Here is a 15,613-nt window from a genome sequence, read left to right as displayed (position 1 = left end):
TGAGGATGAAATGAGATATTGTACACAGCACACTTAGCACAGGCTCAGTGCTCAAAACATTAGAGATGATGATGATGGTGGTGATGATGATGATGATGGTGGCATGGTGATTAATGATAGTGATGATGGTGCTGGTGCTGGTGGTGATGGTGGTAATGATAATGGTGATGGTAATGGTGGTGATGGTGGTGATGATGATGGTGATGATGATAATAGTGATGATGATGATGATGGTGATATTAATGGTGATAGTGATTGATGGTGGTGATGATGATGGTGATGATGATGGTGATGATGGTAGTGAGATGATGATGGTGCTGTTGGTGATGGTGGTGATGGTGGTGATGATGGTGATAATGATGATGGTGATGATGGTAGTGATGATGATGATGGTATTAATGGTGATGGTGATGATGGTGATTGATGGTGGCTATGATGATGGTGATGATGGTGATGATGGTAATGGTGGTGATGGTGGTGATGATGATGGTGATGATGATGATGGTATTAATGGTGATGATGGTGATGGTGATGAAAATGGTAATGGTGATGATGGTGGTGATAGTGATGGTGGTGATAATGGTAATGGTGATGATGGTGATGATCGTGATGGTCGTGATGATGATAATGATGATGGTAGTGATGATGATGATGGTGATGGTGGTGATGATGGTAGTGATGATGATGATGGTATTAATGGTGATGATGGTGATGGTGATGATAATGGTGATGGTGATGATAGTGATGGTGGTGATGATGATAGTGATGACGGCAGTGATGATGATGATGGTGTTAACGGTGATGGTGGTGATGATGATGATGATGATGATGGTGGTGGTTATGGTGATGATGGTGGTGATTTTGCCAATTTACTGCTTAGAATTGTCTGCCCTTAAATACCACAGCTGTTCATTTTGTTTTTCAAGTTGCTGCTGCTACTGTAGCCACAGGGGCTTAAAATATGACCTGAGCTCTCCATAGATATTCCCTTCTCTATTTTCTAATAGTCTTGTTGAAACTCTTGCTCAGTGAAATTACAGTGTTGGTTCCATTATCTATCTTCTACTTTATAAGGCACATAATTGTTAAAACAGAGAGAAAGGGAAAGAGACATGATGTCAGACAATATCTTTCTACATTTTCTTTTTTCATTTAATGTAATGAGTTTTCTGCTTTTTTCATTTCAAAGAAATGATGATGCTGGCAGAGTGTGCAGATTGTCATTTTAATGGATCCTCATCACATATGACAAGATTTGACAAAATTTTCAAAAACCATTAGGTTTGTCAAAATTCCATCCTGTACTTTGTCAAGACCTACCATCATATACTACAAATCTAAGGACTTGTCAGATAAAAGCATTGTCACAGCAGGACTTGTCAGTCAGTCTCCTCAGGCCCCTGGGCCACCTTCAACCTGAATAGCTACAATTTTACATCCTGGAATTGCAGGTAAGATTTCATTTGCAAAGAAGTTCCACAGCTAAGATGTTTGCATCTTTATACATGCATGTCTTTCCTTAGGCTTACACATGATATATATTTACAAACAGGAAAAAAAGTGCGAATTAGCCAGTTGTAGTGGTTCAGAAATGTAATGGAGGAATGATGAGAAGCATAAGGAAAAAAGTGAGGGAAATAAAGACAGAGAGACAGTCAAGGCACAGATGTTTAAAACTGCAAGGGAGTACAATTTTAAACATCTTTTTGTTGATGTAAGTTTAACATATCCATGAGATCTGAGTTCAACCACCAGCTAGCTCCTTGAGGGTAGGAACTGGGCTCTGAACATCATTAGAAGCTGGTCTGGCAGAATTCAGGTATGGCTGAATCCAGAAGCTCAAACACCAATTAGTTACTGGTCTCTTTTTTTTCATCTCTAGGTTCTGCTTTCCTTTGGCTTCATGTTCAGGCAGGATTTTCCCAGCAGCAGTGGTGTCTGTTGCTTTCATGGTCCTTAGCTAGTGATCCTAGGGGTAGAGGATTAAGGGGTGGAAAAATATTCTCCTGATATTACTAGGAACCATTCTAGGCTTGACTCTCATTAGCGATACTCGAGTCATGTGCCCATCTTTCAGCCAGTCACTGTGGTTAGCAGGACAAAGTACTCTCATTAGACATTTCTGGGTCACATGCTCACTCTTGGAGGGTGAGGAAGTGAATCCTGTTTGATGTACGTGAACTTGAGCGCAAAGAAGGGGTATTATCCCAAAGGAAAATCAAGATGCTATTCTCAAGGGGGAAAACAATTGATATATGTTATACCTCTGAGGCTACCCTCTCCTTTCTCCTTTGGTTCACTCCAAAAATTCTCAAAAGAGAGAATATTGTAAAGAAGCCGTCAAAAGCACCAGCTTTGGAATAAGACATTCTGTGTTGAAATTCTGTTACCGCCACTTACTGACTTGGTGAGTCCTTGGACAAATGACTGAACCTCTTTGTGCTTCAATGTCCTCTTTGTTACTCAAGTAAAAGTCTGGCTATAGTGCATCAGTTGATTGGTGACTGTATATACAATTATATGTTTTAAATTTTAAATTCAAATAATGCCTAAAGTATTCATGAATTTTTTATGAATCCATGCTCTATCTAGTTTTTAAAAATTTACTACACAATAACCAGTCTCAATTGCTTTAATAGGTAAGAAATGGCATCTGCTGATTATTATAACCTTCCTATGCTTCCTATACTTACATTATCTATACTCATTACCATTACTTTTTAATATCCCATTTACCTCTCAGCCATTTACAATCCGGCATCCATACCCGTCACTCCCCTGAAACTTGTATCTAAGAAATTGCCAACCTCAATTCTCTATTTGCTCTTTAAACATTGAGGCTTCTCAGAATTCTGCCTCCTCTGAAACATTCAGACTGCAGGGGACTACTTCCAAATGTCTCACGGAGCTGAAAGGACTAGAAGTCTAGGGGTCCACTTTTCAGTAGTACTAGTGCGTCCACTGACAACCCACCTGGTACAGTCACTGGGTCCTTGTCCTCTTCTGGAGGATGCCCTTGCTGGCTCAAGTACCCCCACGGGCCTCTTTCGTGGCCTCCAATATTCCCAGTCCAGGACTTACACTCACGTCCTCTGTCATAGCTCCTGCAGCATCTGAGCTGTGCTTTGGGGGTCTGAAGCAGAGGGACTGCCTCGGCCACATGCCAGGATGAGCCCCCAAGCCCCTGCTCTTGAGCCTGTGTTTTCGCTTCCCTCTGGAGGATTCCTCCAAGCCGCCTTGCTGCCTTGCTCTGTCAGTTAGAATCGATTAGAACAATCTCAGTGTCCTGGAGAGGTTTGTAGGAAAAATTGTCACAGACTTTTTAAAAAAATATTTTATTTATTTATTTGCCAGAGAGAGAGAGAGAGAGAGCAAGCACAAACAGGGGGAGCTGCAGGCAGAGAGAGAAGCAGGCTCCTTGCTGAGCAAAGAACCCGATGTGGGACTTTGATCCCAGGACCTGAGCCAAAGGCAGATGCTTAACCAACTGAGCCACCCAAGTGTCCCAGTGTCAGAGACTTAAAAATGAAGCAAAAGATTACTACTGAGTGTCTTTAATGAAAAACAGTGTTATCTAGCTCGTTTTTTTCCCCCCCAGGATTATCGGATTCTAGGGGAGCTCTGTGCCTTTCATTGTTTTGAGGGATTTTATAATGCTGTAACTTATCAACAACTGATAGCAATGTATGCAAATTCTCTCTGTTGTAAGGACAATTGTTCCCCTCTCTTCACCAGGAGAAGCCAGTGTTGCATTTATTTCTAAATTCACTTAAGCATTCATGACTGATCTATGCAACTGTGGTACTTTGGTGTTTTTTTTTTTTTTTTAAGATTTTATTTATTTACTTGAGAGAGAGAGAGAGAGAGAGCATGAGCTGGGGGAGCTGTAGAGGGAGAGGGAGAAGCAAGCTCGCCGCTGAGCAGGGAGCCCAACACGGGGCTTGATCCCAGGACCCCGGGATCACGACCTGAGCCGAAGGCAGCTTAACTGGCTGAGACACCCAGGCGCCCCGCAAGTGTGGTACTTTGAATATTCTTCTGAACAGATTGCAACCTCTTCTGGCTCCCTCATTAATTAATGAGTTGAATAAAATTTTTGACAAATGTCCGTTTTACATTTGAGTCATGATTATACCTTCTTCTAAAAAGTATTCTTTAACAGATATTCTTTAAATATTCTTTTAATATTTTTGATCCTCCTACAAATAGCCTTTGTCAGATCACAGTCCTGTTATGACCTCCCCCAGGACAATAGGTACCAACCTTCATCCCATTTACAGTATCAAGAGAAGCCACCTACATAATTCTTCCCAGAACAGAGAAACTCTGCACCAAGATGATTTGCTGTTTCCATTTTTAAAAGGATCTGGCAATTCTTAAAGGGCAGCTTCTCTCCCTCAAGTTCCTTCTAACCAGGCACCTCCGTGTAGAAGAAGTTCACAGACTCATTTTTCACATTCTGTGTGAACCTGTTCGGTTGTATCCTCATATCACCCAACCCTACCGCCTACTTTCTGGCTCTTTTAGACTGAAGACATGTCTTTTTCATCTTTATAGTCTTCACAGTGCCTAAAATTGTGCCTTGCATATAGTAGGTGCTCAGAAAATGTTTGCTGAATTTACTTCATATTTAGGGTGAAGAAAAACAAAATGGCAGCCAGTTAGAGAGCAAGGGTCTGGAATTTTATAATTAAAAGGAACCATAACCATCTTCTAGCGGATATGATGAGAGGAAAAATAAAGTGGGAGTGGTAGCAGTAGATCACCAGTCCATTCTGATGTCCCTTTATAATGCCAAGGTCACTGGCTTCCTCGCTGTTCCAAGGGACCAATATGTCCCCACACTCCTGTGGGGCCTTACTGTACTTAGATCAAGAATGGGCCTTTACATAAACAAGGCTAAAACTTTGTATCATTTCAGATCTGGGACGTACTAAACTAACAAAAGCCGAGTGATTATGAGCCAAATAATAACCTGGCAGTTGCTGTGTAGGAATCTTAGATAAAGAGAAAAGTATTCTGTAATACCTCGAGATTCCTTTTTAGTTAGCACTCAGCGATCCCAGAAGAGATTAAAAATACCACCAAAACTTGTTTTCATGAAACAAACCCACAATGTCATCAGTTTAATGGAGAACCCGTGGCTTTGGTCATTCTTCTGAAATGTATTATTACAGAAAAATCTAAAGTGCTGCACATGGGCATAGGAATGAGATGTTTGCTTTTTTACATAATTGTAAATGAAATAATGTAGAATAAGTGAATCAGTCCCGTTCATTTGGGGAGTGTCAAATTTAAAATCACAGACTTTCAGAACCACACAGCTAGGAATATCTCAGATTTTCCACCTTAACAGGAAGGAAAAATACAATGTTTATATTTTGTGAGCATGTTCCAACCTCCACAGAGGAGAAGAATTTAACTCCCCAAATAATAACCATCATTGAGCACTGTCAATGTCCTTCATCCTGAGGAACTTGTTCAGACCTCTGGAACACATCCAAGGTTGAACAGGCTGGGTTTATTGCTCATTGCAGCTATGGAGCGCACACACCATGGGGAACCATGCAGCATCTCAGTAAGAGGGTGTTCGAAAAAACTTACAGAATTTGGGCATTCGTTGGGTAATTTGGGGGAGGCTCTAATGAAGCAAGGGTCCATCTAGACTGGGTGCCGTCAGAAAGCAAGGGCAATCTCAAGACTGGGCATCTCAATAAATCTTACCTCTAGGGAGGACAGACCTGAGTCAGGAAAGGCTGTAATGTTAAAGTAGTGGTCATTCACTTTTGCAGAGAGAGGGGGATGTCTGGAATTTTGTGGGCTGCACAGAAAACCTTGTTTTGTCTCACTTGATATTATCATGGTCTCAGAGTTACCTTGTCTATGTCAGTGCACTGTGAGTTTGTGAGTGTTCATTAGGAGAATCACTGGCTAAGGGCATCAGACCAGTGCCTGGATGCTAAAGCCTGCTTTCTCAGCCCTAACTGTGTGCTAAGTGCTTCCCACAAATTATTTCATTTAATTCCTTGAATTCTATGAGGCAGATTTTCTGAATCCCATTTCACAAGCGAGAAAAAAGGGATGTGAAGAAATTAGTGTTAGCAGCAAGTAAATGGCAGGCAGAGTCGGGACTGATGGAGCCTGACTCCAAAGCCCACACGCTATGAGCGTACCATATGTGTGATGCTTGGGTGCCTGAGAAATGGGGGAAGGACAGAGGGCGTGTGTGTGTGTGTGTGTGTGTGTGGGAAAAGCAAGCTGGACCACAGAACCTCGGCATCTGACTTTTGGTTTTCCTGCCTTTACTGTCTCTGGGACCTTCGACAACCCTTAGATTAGTCATCTACCATCCCTGTCCTCCCAGATCCGGACCCCCAGCAATTATGCTCCAATAATATTTCTATTCAATCCATTTGGCCACCTCTACTTGCCCCCTTTCCTTTGCACTGCCGTTTCTCCCAATGTGCCATCTCTGGAAATTAAAGTTCTGAAATTTCCCTCTTACCAAAGCATCATATCGGTCTACCCCTTCCTTAGGCTCCCTTTATCTTTCCCTCTTTATTCCCCCTTATCCTTCAAGCCTGTCTCCCCCCCCACCCAAGGCCTCATTTTTATTTTCTTCCCTTTCTACTTTGGGCCATATGACCCATTAATTAATTCACCAGATCCCTAAATCCACTGACCTCCTTGGCCTTCTGGTGGCTCTCAGCCCTGACTCCGTGATGGTTTTCAACTTTTACTCTGCATTGGACATGGTGCTCAGCTCTGTCCAATGATTAACCCATTTAACCATCACAACAATTCTATGAGCTAAGGACTATAAGGACTATTATCGTCCTTAGCTCATTTTACAAGCAAGGAGCTGAGGTTCAGAGTAGTTAAATAACTTGCCTAAGGTCAAACTGCCAGTAGGTGGCAGAGTAAGGATTTGAACCTAGGCGGTCTTGCTCGGGTACCTGCTGGGGATTACCATACTTGGGTTGCCTTAACTACTGCCCTCTGCTGACAGTCTTGTCTTTGCTTCACTGCTGTCTCTGATGATTGAATAGTTTCATAAACCTGCTGGGTTCAGTGCCTGCAAGAAGTCTTCACTGACAAAGCCAAGTTCATCAATACCTATGCCTTCCACCCCAAATTTCTCTGCATGCCTATCTGATCTCTTCTCTTACCAGGGAAATACAGCCATTATTTGTAATAGAATAATTTGATTTTCTGTGTATCTCTCCACACTGCAAGCTAATCACCGCCAAAAAACCATGAATGCCAAGGGTACACTTGACCTAGATTTCCAACCTATAGACTCGGATTCTGAGTCAATGCTAGTCAAGCACATAAAACGCCCCCATTTGCACGACAAGCAGGAATTGGAATTTCTGTTGCTCCCCAGGATGGGTATTTCTTGAACCTGGTACCACAGGAGCGACTGCCTCCAGCCTTCCTTTTTCACTCACACGGTGTGTCTGGTCTAATAGGCAGAGCTAACTCATGACTCCTGTGACTAGAACTCCTGCCAAGCTTTTCCCGGGGGGCTGAACCATCTTCTCTTTCCTGTCCACTGGCTGGTATTTCCCTTCCTCCCTGGTAAAATTCCTCCTAGAAACAAAATAATGCCACCACCTTGAGATGCATCTCTTTGCCACCTAAAAACCACTGTGGCCACCCCTGCCCCTCCTATGGGCATGGGCCACTCTGATCGGAGAATCAACTTTTTGTCTTGTAAACACCTGCTGATATACTTGAGAATCCACTGAAGGTTTAAAAGACCTGTTTCTAAATGTACGTATCATTTAAGTAAGTATCTTGAAGTTTTGCAATAAATTTTAGGGGTTTTCAGACTTCCCTGAAGGTTTTTTTTTTTTTTTTTTGCTGAACTACTCATTTTTGTACATAGTACAGTGTGGCACACAGTAAATATTTGTGGAAATGAATTACACGGACTAAATCACAACTTTTTGTACATAGTACAGTGTGGCACACGGTAAATATTTGTGGAAATGAATTACACGGACTAAATCACAACTTAATCTTTAGTGCAGAAACAGATTTATTTTTTTTCTTCTTTATCTTTTTTCCAAAAAATAACTTCAAGTGATTAATATTCAGAATTTGCTTCTTTAAATTTAAACAGATTCCCTGTTCTCACTTAATTCAAGAAGGATTCAGAATTTTGTAAAAGAAATATTGGAATACAAAACGAAAAAAAAACAAAAGCCAAGTCCCTCAAAATCAATTAAAAGGCATAAAACTGAACATATGTACAGTTTGGATATGCCTTATCACAGTGGTTTTCAACCTTTCCCCCTAATTCTACATAGCCATTGGGAACAGAGGCTCACAAACACACGGAGTCCAATGGGGGTTGGCCGTGGGCCACATGTCCTTGGAGGTCACAGCAGGATGGATGGGGAGAGCTATTGTTTAGAAAAAGCCCTTCAGGAGATTCTGATATGTCTACCTCTTTATGTTCCCATTTCTATCAGTCTTCTAAAATAACAAGGCCTACGCAATCATTAACTCAGTTTGGCTTATTGGCCACTGGGCCTGCTGTTCCTGTTTATTTGGTTAGGAGAACAGGCTTCCAGGCTGGGCTGCCTGGATTGGAATCTTGTCTCATCACTTAACCTCTCTGTGCTACAGTTCCACTAATTTTACTGCCTGTCAATAGCCATCCTTTCCTTCCTCCCTGCTAATGCAACATGGATCTGTTTAGATATTGTCAATATCTCTCCTGACCTCAGGTGGCCCTATCTGTATCTTATTCTAGTCACAGGATATGAATAATAATTGGTCAAAATCGTCATAGAAATCTCTGCCCCTCTGGCCAGGAGTTGGTCTAAAGGTAGGCTTGTTATGGATAGAGAGATGTCAGGGCAAATTGGCTGATGGGGGAGGTAGGGGGAGAATCCATCCGAAATAGGAGACGAATCCTTGAAAGGAGAAACTCTTCCTCATTCTTCCCGCCTGTATGGCTGACATAATCCTAGAGGTGTAGCGACTCTCTTATGGCTTGAAAAGGAAAGTCAGCATGCCATCTTAGGAAGGAAACAGAAAGGGCTCAGTCATTTAGTTGTGTTGTGGAGCCCCTGTCTCATCTCTGAACTTTGGACTTCTTATTCAGTGAGAAAAATACACAATGATAATTGTCTTTCTCTGATTGACTTATTTCACTTAGCATAATACCCTCCAGTTCCATCCATGTCAATGTAAATGGTAGGTATTCATCCTTTTTTTAAAAATTTTTTTATTGTTATTTAATCATCATACATTACATCATTAGTTTTTGATGTAGTGTTCCATGATTCATTGTTTGTGCATAACACCCAGTGTTCCACGCAGAATGTGCCCTCTTTAATACCCATCACCAGGCTAACCCATCCCCCCACCCCCCTCCCCTCTAGAACCCTCAGTTTGTTTTTCAGAGTCCATCGTCTCTGGTATTCATCCTTTTTGATGGCTGAATAGTATTCCATCACATATATGAACCACATCTTCTTTATCCATTCATCTATTGAAGGGCATCTCGGTTCCTTCCACAGTTTGGCTATTGTGGACATTGCTGCTACAAACGTTGGGGTGCAGGTGCCCCTTTGTTTCACTACATCTGTATCTTTGGGGTAAATATCCAGGAGTGCAATTGCTGGGTCAGAGGGTAGCTCTATTTTTAAGTTCCTGAGGAACCTCCATGCTGTTTTCCAGAGTGGCTGCACCAGCTTGCATTACCCTCTTACACAAATATGTTAATTTCTCTGCTTTTAACATGACTTCACATACATGATCTCTTCATAATTTAAATCAAAAGATTTTCTGCCACTCCAGGTTTGAGGAGGCACCAAACTCACACCAGGGGGATCCGGTAGAGGAAACACCAGTCTGCACATGGTGTGATTATGGACTCTGAGGTGCGGGTTTGTCGTCCGTACACAAACAGGGAGCTTAAGAAAATCATCTGCATCACCCTTGTGGAATTCTAGTTCACAGGAATGATCTGGAATCATTTTTATATTTCATATTTCCTTGACGGTTTAATGGGTCTCTCGGGAAAAATTAAAAGGAGATATTTGGAACTAAGGGCTGGACTTGGAAACATTTGCTTTCTTCTAGAAATACTTTCTGACTCTTTCTCTTTTTTTATAAATAATCCCCCTTGATCCAAAATAGACTATTTTCCCTTGGGAAAAAATTGTCAAAACAGTTTGATTCGCTGAAGCAAGCATTTTATTTAGAAAAAAAATCGTCTAGAAAATTGTTCCAACCAATTTCCATCCTCTCTAAAATGATAATAAATTTTCAGCAAAACCTCTCTTTTACCACTTGGTCACCAGCTTTCTTTGCATTATTACATAGCTGTTTCAGGCTTGTACATCTTTTATTCCCCAGCTCCAGGGGAGAAGGTAGATTTTATTCTCTTTGAATATCCTTCAGTGCTTAGTATATCAGCCTGCAGATAGTATATATGCAACAAGCATTTGCCAAGTGAATGAATAAATAAATGAATTAATGACTGCTAGGAGAGTGACAGTCTTGAGGTTATCTGTCAACTTTTTCAATTTACTGTGAATTAAATTATAATTTGTTTTATAATAAAGTAGTCTTTAAGTAGGCATCTTGGATTTAGCCATCTTTACATCTTGAAACTATTAATGACAGGAAGAGGCAGGACAGACTTCTTGGACTAGGGGAGGCATGGTCTCCCAAGTTAAAAATGTGAAGTTGTGAAGAGTCTTTGGGAAAAAGGGTGGAAAAAAAGAAAAAGAAGCTTTTTAGGGAAACGGGTGACTAACAGCCATGGCACTTCAATGAAGGTGAGGGACTGCATTGGCCTGCTAACACGTGCATTTTAGTGCTTTCTACAAGCAACAGGAAACTCCATTGGGTAGCTTAAGCCCAGAAGTTGATTTGTCTCGTGTGCAGGGGGAACGAGTGCAGGACTGGGGCAGTGGCTCAGAAACACCATCAGGGGCCCAGCATTTCCCATCATCCTATTTTCCTTCCACATAAGCCTTTATCTTCATACCTCTCATCTTGGGGTTGCAATATGATTGCTGCATCTCAAGGCCCCACATCCAAATTCTAAGCCAAAAAAGGGAAGGGTAGGGCATGGGCAATGAAGAAGAAAGAGGCAAAGGCATTTGCCTTTTTATTGAGGAAGGGACGGTGCCCCTGGGGACTTTTGCCTGTATCTCATTGGACAGAACCGTGTCATATGACCATCCCAGCTGCAAAGTAAACTGGGAACTCAAATATTCTCAGCTGCCCTGAATAAAATTGGGCTTCCTCTAGTGAGGACCAGGGTGGGGGTCAATGTCTGTGAAACAACTTCCATCTGTCAAAGCGTGATTAGATGGTTAGAGTAACCTGGTTGGAGAAGTTGATAACTGGAACGTACCCAACTGACCAGCTGAGGCCTGAGGAGAGGTGTTAGTTCAGGGAGACATCCATGGCTGGGAGGCCCACTGAGAATTACTGATCAGCCCTCTGGGGCAAGGCTGTGGTCTAGCCTGGCCTGGCCCTGAAAATAACACTTGGAGATACCCAAAGCAAAGGACCTTGATTCTTTGCTTCCCGGGAAAGCCTATAAAGAATGTTCCTGCACTGGGCGCCTGAGTAGCTCAGTCGTTAAGCGTCTGCCTTAGGCTCAGGTCATGATCCCGGGGTCCTGGGTTCGAGCCCCGCCTCGGGCTCCCCGCTCAGCGGGAGGCCTGCTTCTCCCTCTCCCACTCCCCCTGCTTGTGTTCCCTCTCTATGTCTCTCTCTGTCAAATAAATGAATAAAATCTTTAAAAAAAATGTTCTTGCATTAAATGACAGAAGCAACTGGATAGCTAGGAAGTAACATGGAGAGTTTCCATAAAGGCCTGATCCCTGTGTTAATTTATAGTATCACAAAAATTCAGAGAAGAGACCTCAGAGATCATTGTAATGTAATCCTTTGTTCAACAGGGAGAAAATGAAAGCAGATTAAGGTGGTGTGACTTCCTCAAAATAACCCAGACAGCACCAGACCTCAGCCTATAGAATCTAAGTACTTTGTTCAAAATTATCTTCTCTGTACTGGGTCTCCTATGGGGAGCAGCAAAATCACTTGGGGCACTGGCTAAAATTGAGATTCCTGGGCCCAGTACCTAACTTTCTGAGTCCATATTTCCAGATTCGACCCTGGCAAGCTGCATGCTGACCTGGCCTTGCATGCTGCTCTGATGGAGGACCCAAGCTGAGAATCACGTGTGTCTCCCTGAATTCCAACCTGCAGGACTTTCTGTCCTGAGATTTGGTCTACATGCCTGTTGAGTTGCTTTCATCTATAAATGGCTAATGGCAGGGTGTTGGGCCAAGACAATGTCATGGAGGAGGATGAGAAAGAGGAAAAATGTGTGAGAGCTAGTATCCCAAAGTGATAATCTAAGCAGTAGGAGATTCTTGCTTTTGGGCTAGTGGCAGTGGAATATTAGTACCGAGGAATGCTGAAGAATGTTACATTTGGGGCTGATGCAGCTTATTTCATTACGACCTGAATCAGAATGGTTTTTAGCCCCCTGACCGGTGCCTTCATGGGTCGCCTGCACGCACCCGGGGAGGGCCTGCCGCCGGGGGCTCTACCTTACCACCATCTGATGACATGAAGAAGCAGATCTACAAACTGGCCAAGAAGGGCCTGACTCCCTCACAAACGGATGTGATTCTGAGCGACTCACATGGTGTGGCACAAGTATGTTCTGTGACAGGCAATCAAATCTTGAGGATTCTTAAGTCCAAAAGACTTGCTCCCTCTCTTCCTGAGGATCTCTACCATTGGATTAAGAAAGTTGTTGCTGTTTGAAAGCATCTCGAGAGGAACAGAAAGGATGCTAAATCTGACTGATGCTGATCGAGAGCTGTATTAGCCGTTGACTTGGTATTATAAGACCAAAGAGTCCTCCCCTCCAACTGGAAATACAAGTCATCCACAGCCTCTGCCCTGGTTGCATAAATTTGTCTATGTCCTCAAGCAATAAAGTCATTAAGTCTAACTAGAAAAAAAAAAGACCTATATTGAAGTGATTACAATTCTTAACCATAACACTCAATATGTTGGCCACTGACAATCAAACTTTCCCAGGAGGGAACCAAAGCAGTAAAAAGTTTAGCTTGACTTACAGATCTTTTCCCTGAAAGAAGTGAGATGAAGTATTCTGTGCACAGGCCATATAAGACGGTGAGTAAGAATTTAGTTTCTCAGTCTGTCTTCCCTGTAAAAGCAGTCATAAGACGTTTTTCTTGTGGAGCTATAATGTTTCCACTCCAATTTCAATGTGAGTTGTTTATTCCCTCATCATTTATTCTCCATTATTACTTTCTGGGTAGCTAAATGCTAGCAGGTGTCAACATTGCTTGGAGGTCTGGTATTTACGGGATAATTGGAAGAACTTGCATCTTGAGGGAACGCCCATTTCCTTTAATGAGAAATTAAACTAATGGACTTTTATCTCATTTGCCTGGTGCAATGGTCCCTGAAACTGTTGATGATCAGAATGCTCTGGAAAGCTTTTAATATATTTTCACTGTTGATTAATTAATTTCAAATTTAATAGTTGTTCATGCTATTGGTTAGTGTGATAATAATTGGAAAAAGTGTGCTGAAGGGTAAAAGTGGAAAGTAAATCCCCTCTTCCACTTTGCACTTCCTAGAATAACCCCACCGTTCGCATATTTTGTGTATTGTCTTCCAAATCCCTTTGTACATAGTACAATCATATGAATGTTTATATCTATTTTTCTCAAATGTGATCGTTTTTGTACCTACTGCTCCATCCCTTGCTTTTCCTGGCTGCAGTCTCTTGGACACCTTTGTATGTAGCAAGTGCAACTATACTTCGGTCCTTCAAATGGACCTGTTTTCCATTAAAATGACTGATTCATTGGATCAGGTGAAGCCCAGAGATTTGTGCTTTTTAAAGAAGCTCCTCCATTATTTCTGATGTAAGCTAGTCCCTGAACTCGCATTTAGAAACCACTATCTTAGCTCATGTGGCAAAACATGGTTTTGTGGCAAACATTTCCATGTTTGGCTGAGACTTTTCTTCATTAGGATTAGAAACTGTGTTTTCCTTCCCACTGCCTGATAAGAATAAGAAATGAACAATTGCCCACAAAGATTTTTTTTTTAAGATGATAAAATTCTCCTATATGCACAAGGCAGGAAAGTTTCCTTGGCAACTGGTGGCAAGTATGGTAGATAAGAGGTGAAATTTATCATAAGAATAAGGCAACATTTCTACTGGGAGAGTGTCAGAAAGAAGTCACCTAAACATGGTACTTACAGGTCTGCATGCAGAGCCCAGAATAAACACCTGATGTATATAGATAAAGAGATGAATAATGGCAACATTGTTAAAATTAAATATCCCTCCCCCTCCTTTAAAGCTATAAGTATTTATCTTCTGTCAAAATCATCTTTACCTTGACTTATTTCACTCAGCCTAACACCCCCCAGTTCCATCCACGTCGTTGCAAATGGCAAGATCTCATTCCTTTTGACGGCTGCATAATATTCCATTGTATATATACACCACATCTTCTTTATCCATTCATCTGTCGATGGACATCTTGGCTCTTCCACAGTAATGTATGGTGATTCACATAACAGTAAAAAATAAAAAATAATCATCTTTACCTTGAACTTGTGTCCTGGTGAATTGTCTTAACCATCGTGTTTTTCATTTTCATTTTCTTCATTTTTGAAAAATGCTATCCAAAACCATGGGGGGAGGTTTTGAGTAGTCTTCTAGGAAACAATGACAAGTCAATCAACCTGCCAAGGAGCTTCTCTAGGGCTTCTCAGCATTAGCAGCTTATCATCCCCCAACAGTAAACTGTGTTTTTCTGTAGGATGAATCTTGGCCAGTCAAATGAAGACTTGCCAAGAACACTAATTAAAGTAATATAAGTTAGAGTCTATTTTATCCTTAGGAAAGATTACAAATGGTGTGTGTGTGTGGGGGGGGAGTACTTGACACTATGGGTCCATTAAATTTCTTAGCTTAGAGGAAGGACATACCCCTCCAACCTGAACATCTCCCTAGCTTGTGACATGTAGCAGAAACGATGAGATCCCCAGGCATGAAGATTAAACTTTATTTTAACCACATTATATTTTCCAAATGAAAAATATAATCAAACAAAACTCATAAGATCTTTTAAGCATATATATATATATATATATATATATATTTGTCACATATGTAGGAACAACTAGAATAGAAGTTGAATGCTTTCTTTTTTTTCTTTTTCTTAAAGATTTATTTATTTTAGAGAGAGAGAGTGTGTGTGAGTGGGGAGGGGCAGAGGGAGAAGGAGAGAATCTCACGCAGGCTCATGTTGAATGCAGACCTGGACACAGGGCTCGATCTCAAGACTATGAGATCATGACCTGAGTTGAAATAGAGAGTCAGATGCTCAACCAACTGAGCCACCCAGGCGCCCCGAAGCTAAACACTTTCAAAGTCAGAGATTCCAATTTGGATTTTATCAGCTATGGGACTATCCCATTTTGGAAATTGTCACCTTAAGAAATCAAACTGCATTTGAATGCATATTATAACTTTGAGCTTGTACTTCTAAGTTGAGCATTCATTAAT

At 41.6% G+C, this 15,613-nt stretch overlaps 1 pseudogene; it reads left to right on the top strand.

Annotated features, from left to right (window-relative positions):
- The first annotated feature begins 12,547 nt into the window (after positions 1–12,547).
- Positions 12,548–12,966, top strand: LOC112832043 (small ribosomal subunit protein uS15-like; annotated as a pseudogene).
- The last annotated feature ends 2,647 nt before the right edge of the window (positions 12,967–15,613 follow it).

Source organism: Callorhinus ursinus, unplaced genomic scaffold (genome assembly GCF_003265705.2).
Source record: "Callorhinus ursinus isolate GAN/ISIS: 27379988/994484 unplaced genomic scaffold, GSC_fseal_2.0 scaffold14, whole genome shotgun sequence".
In the NCBI taxonomy this organism is placed as follows: Eukaryota; Metazoa; Chordata; class Mammalia; order Carnivora; family Otariidae; genus Callorhinus; species Callorhinus ursinus.
The sequence above is the reverse complement of the archived record's forward strand: the minus strand, read 5'-3'. Positions and strand labels throughout refer to the sequence as shown.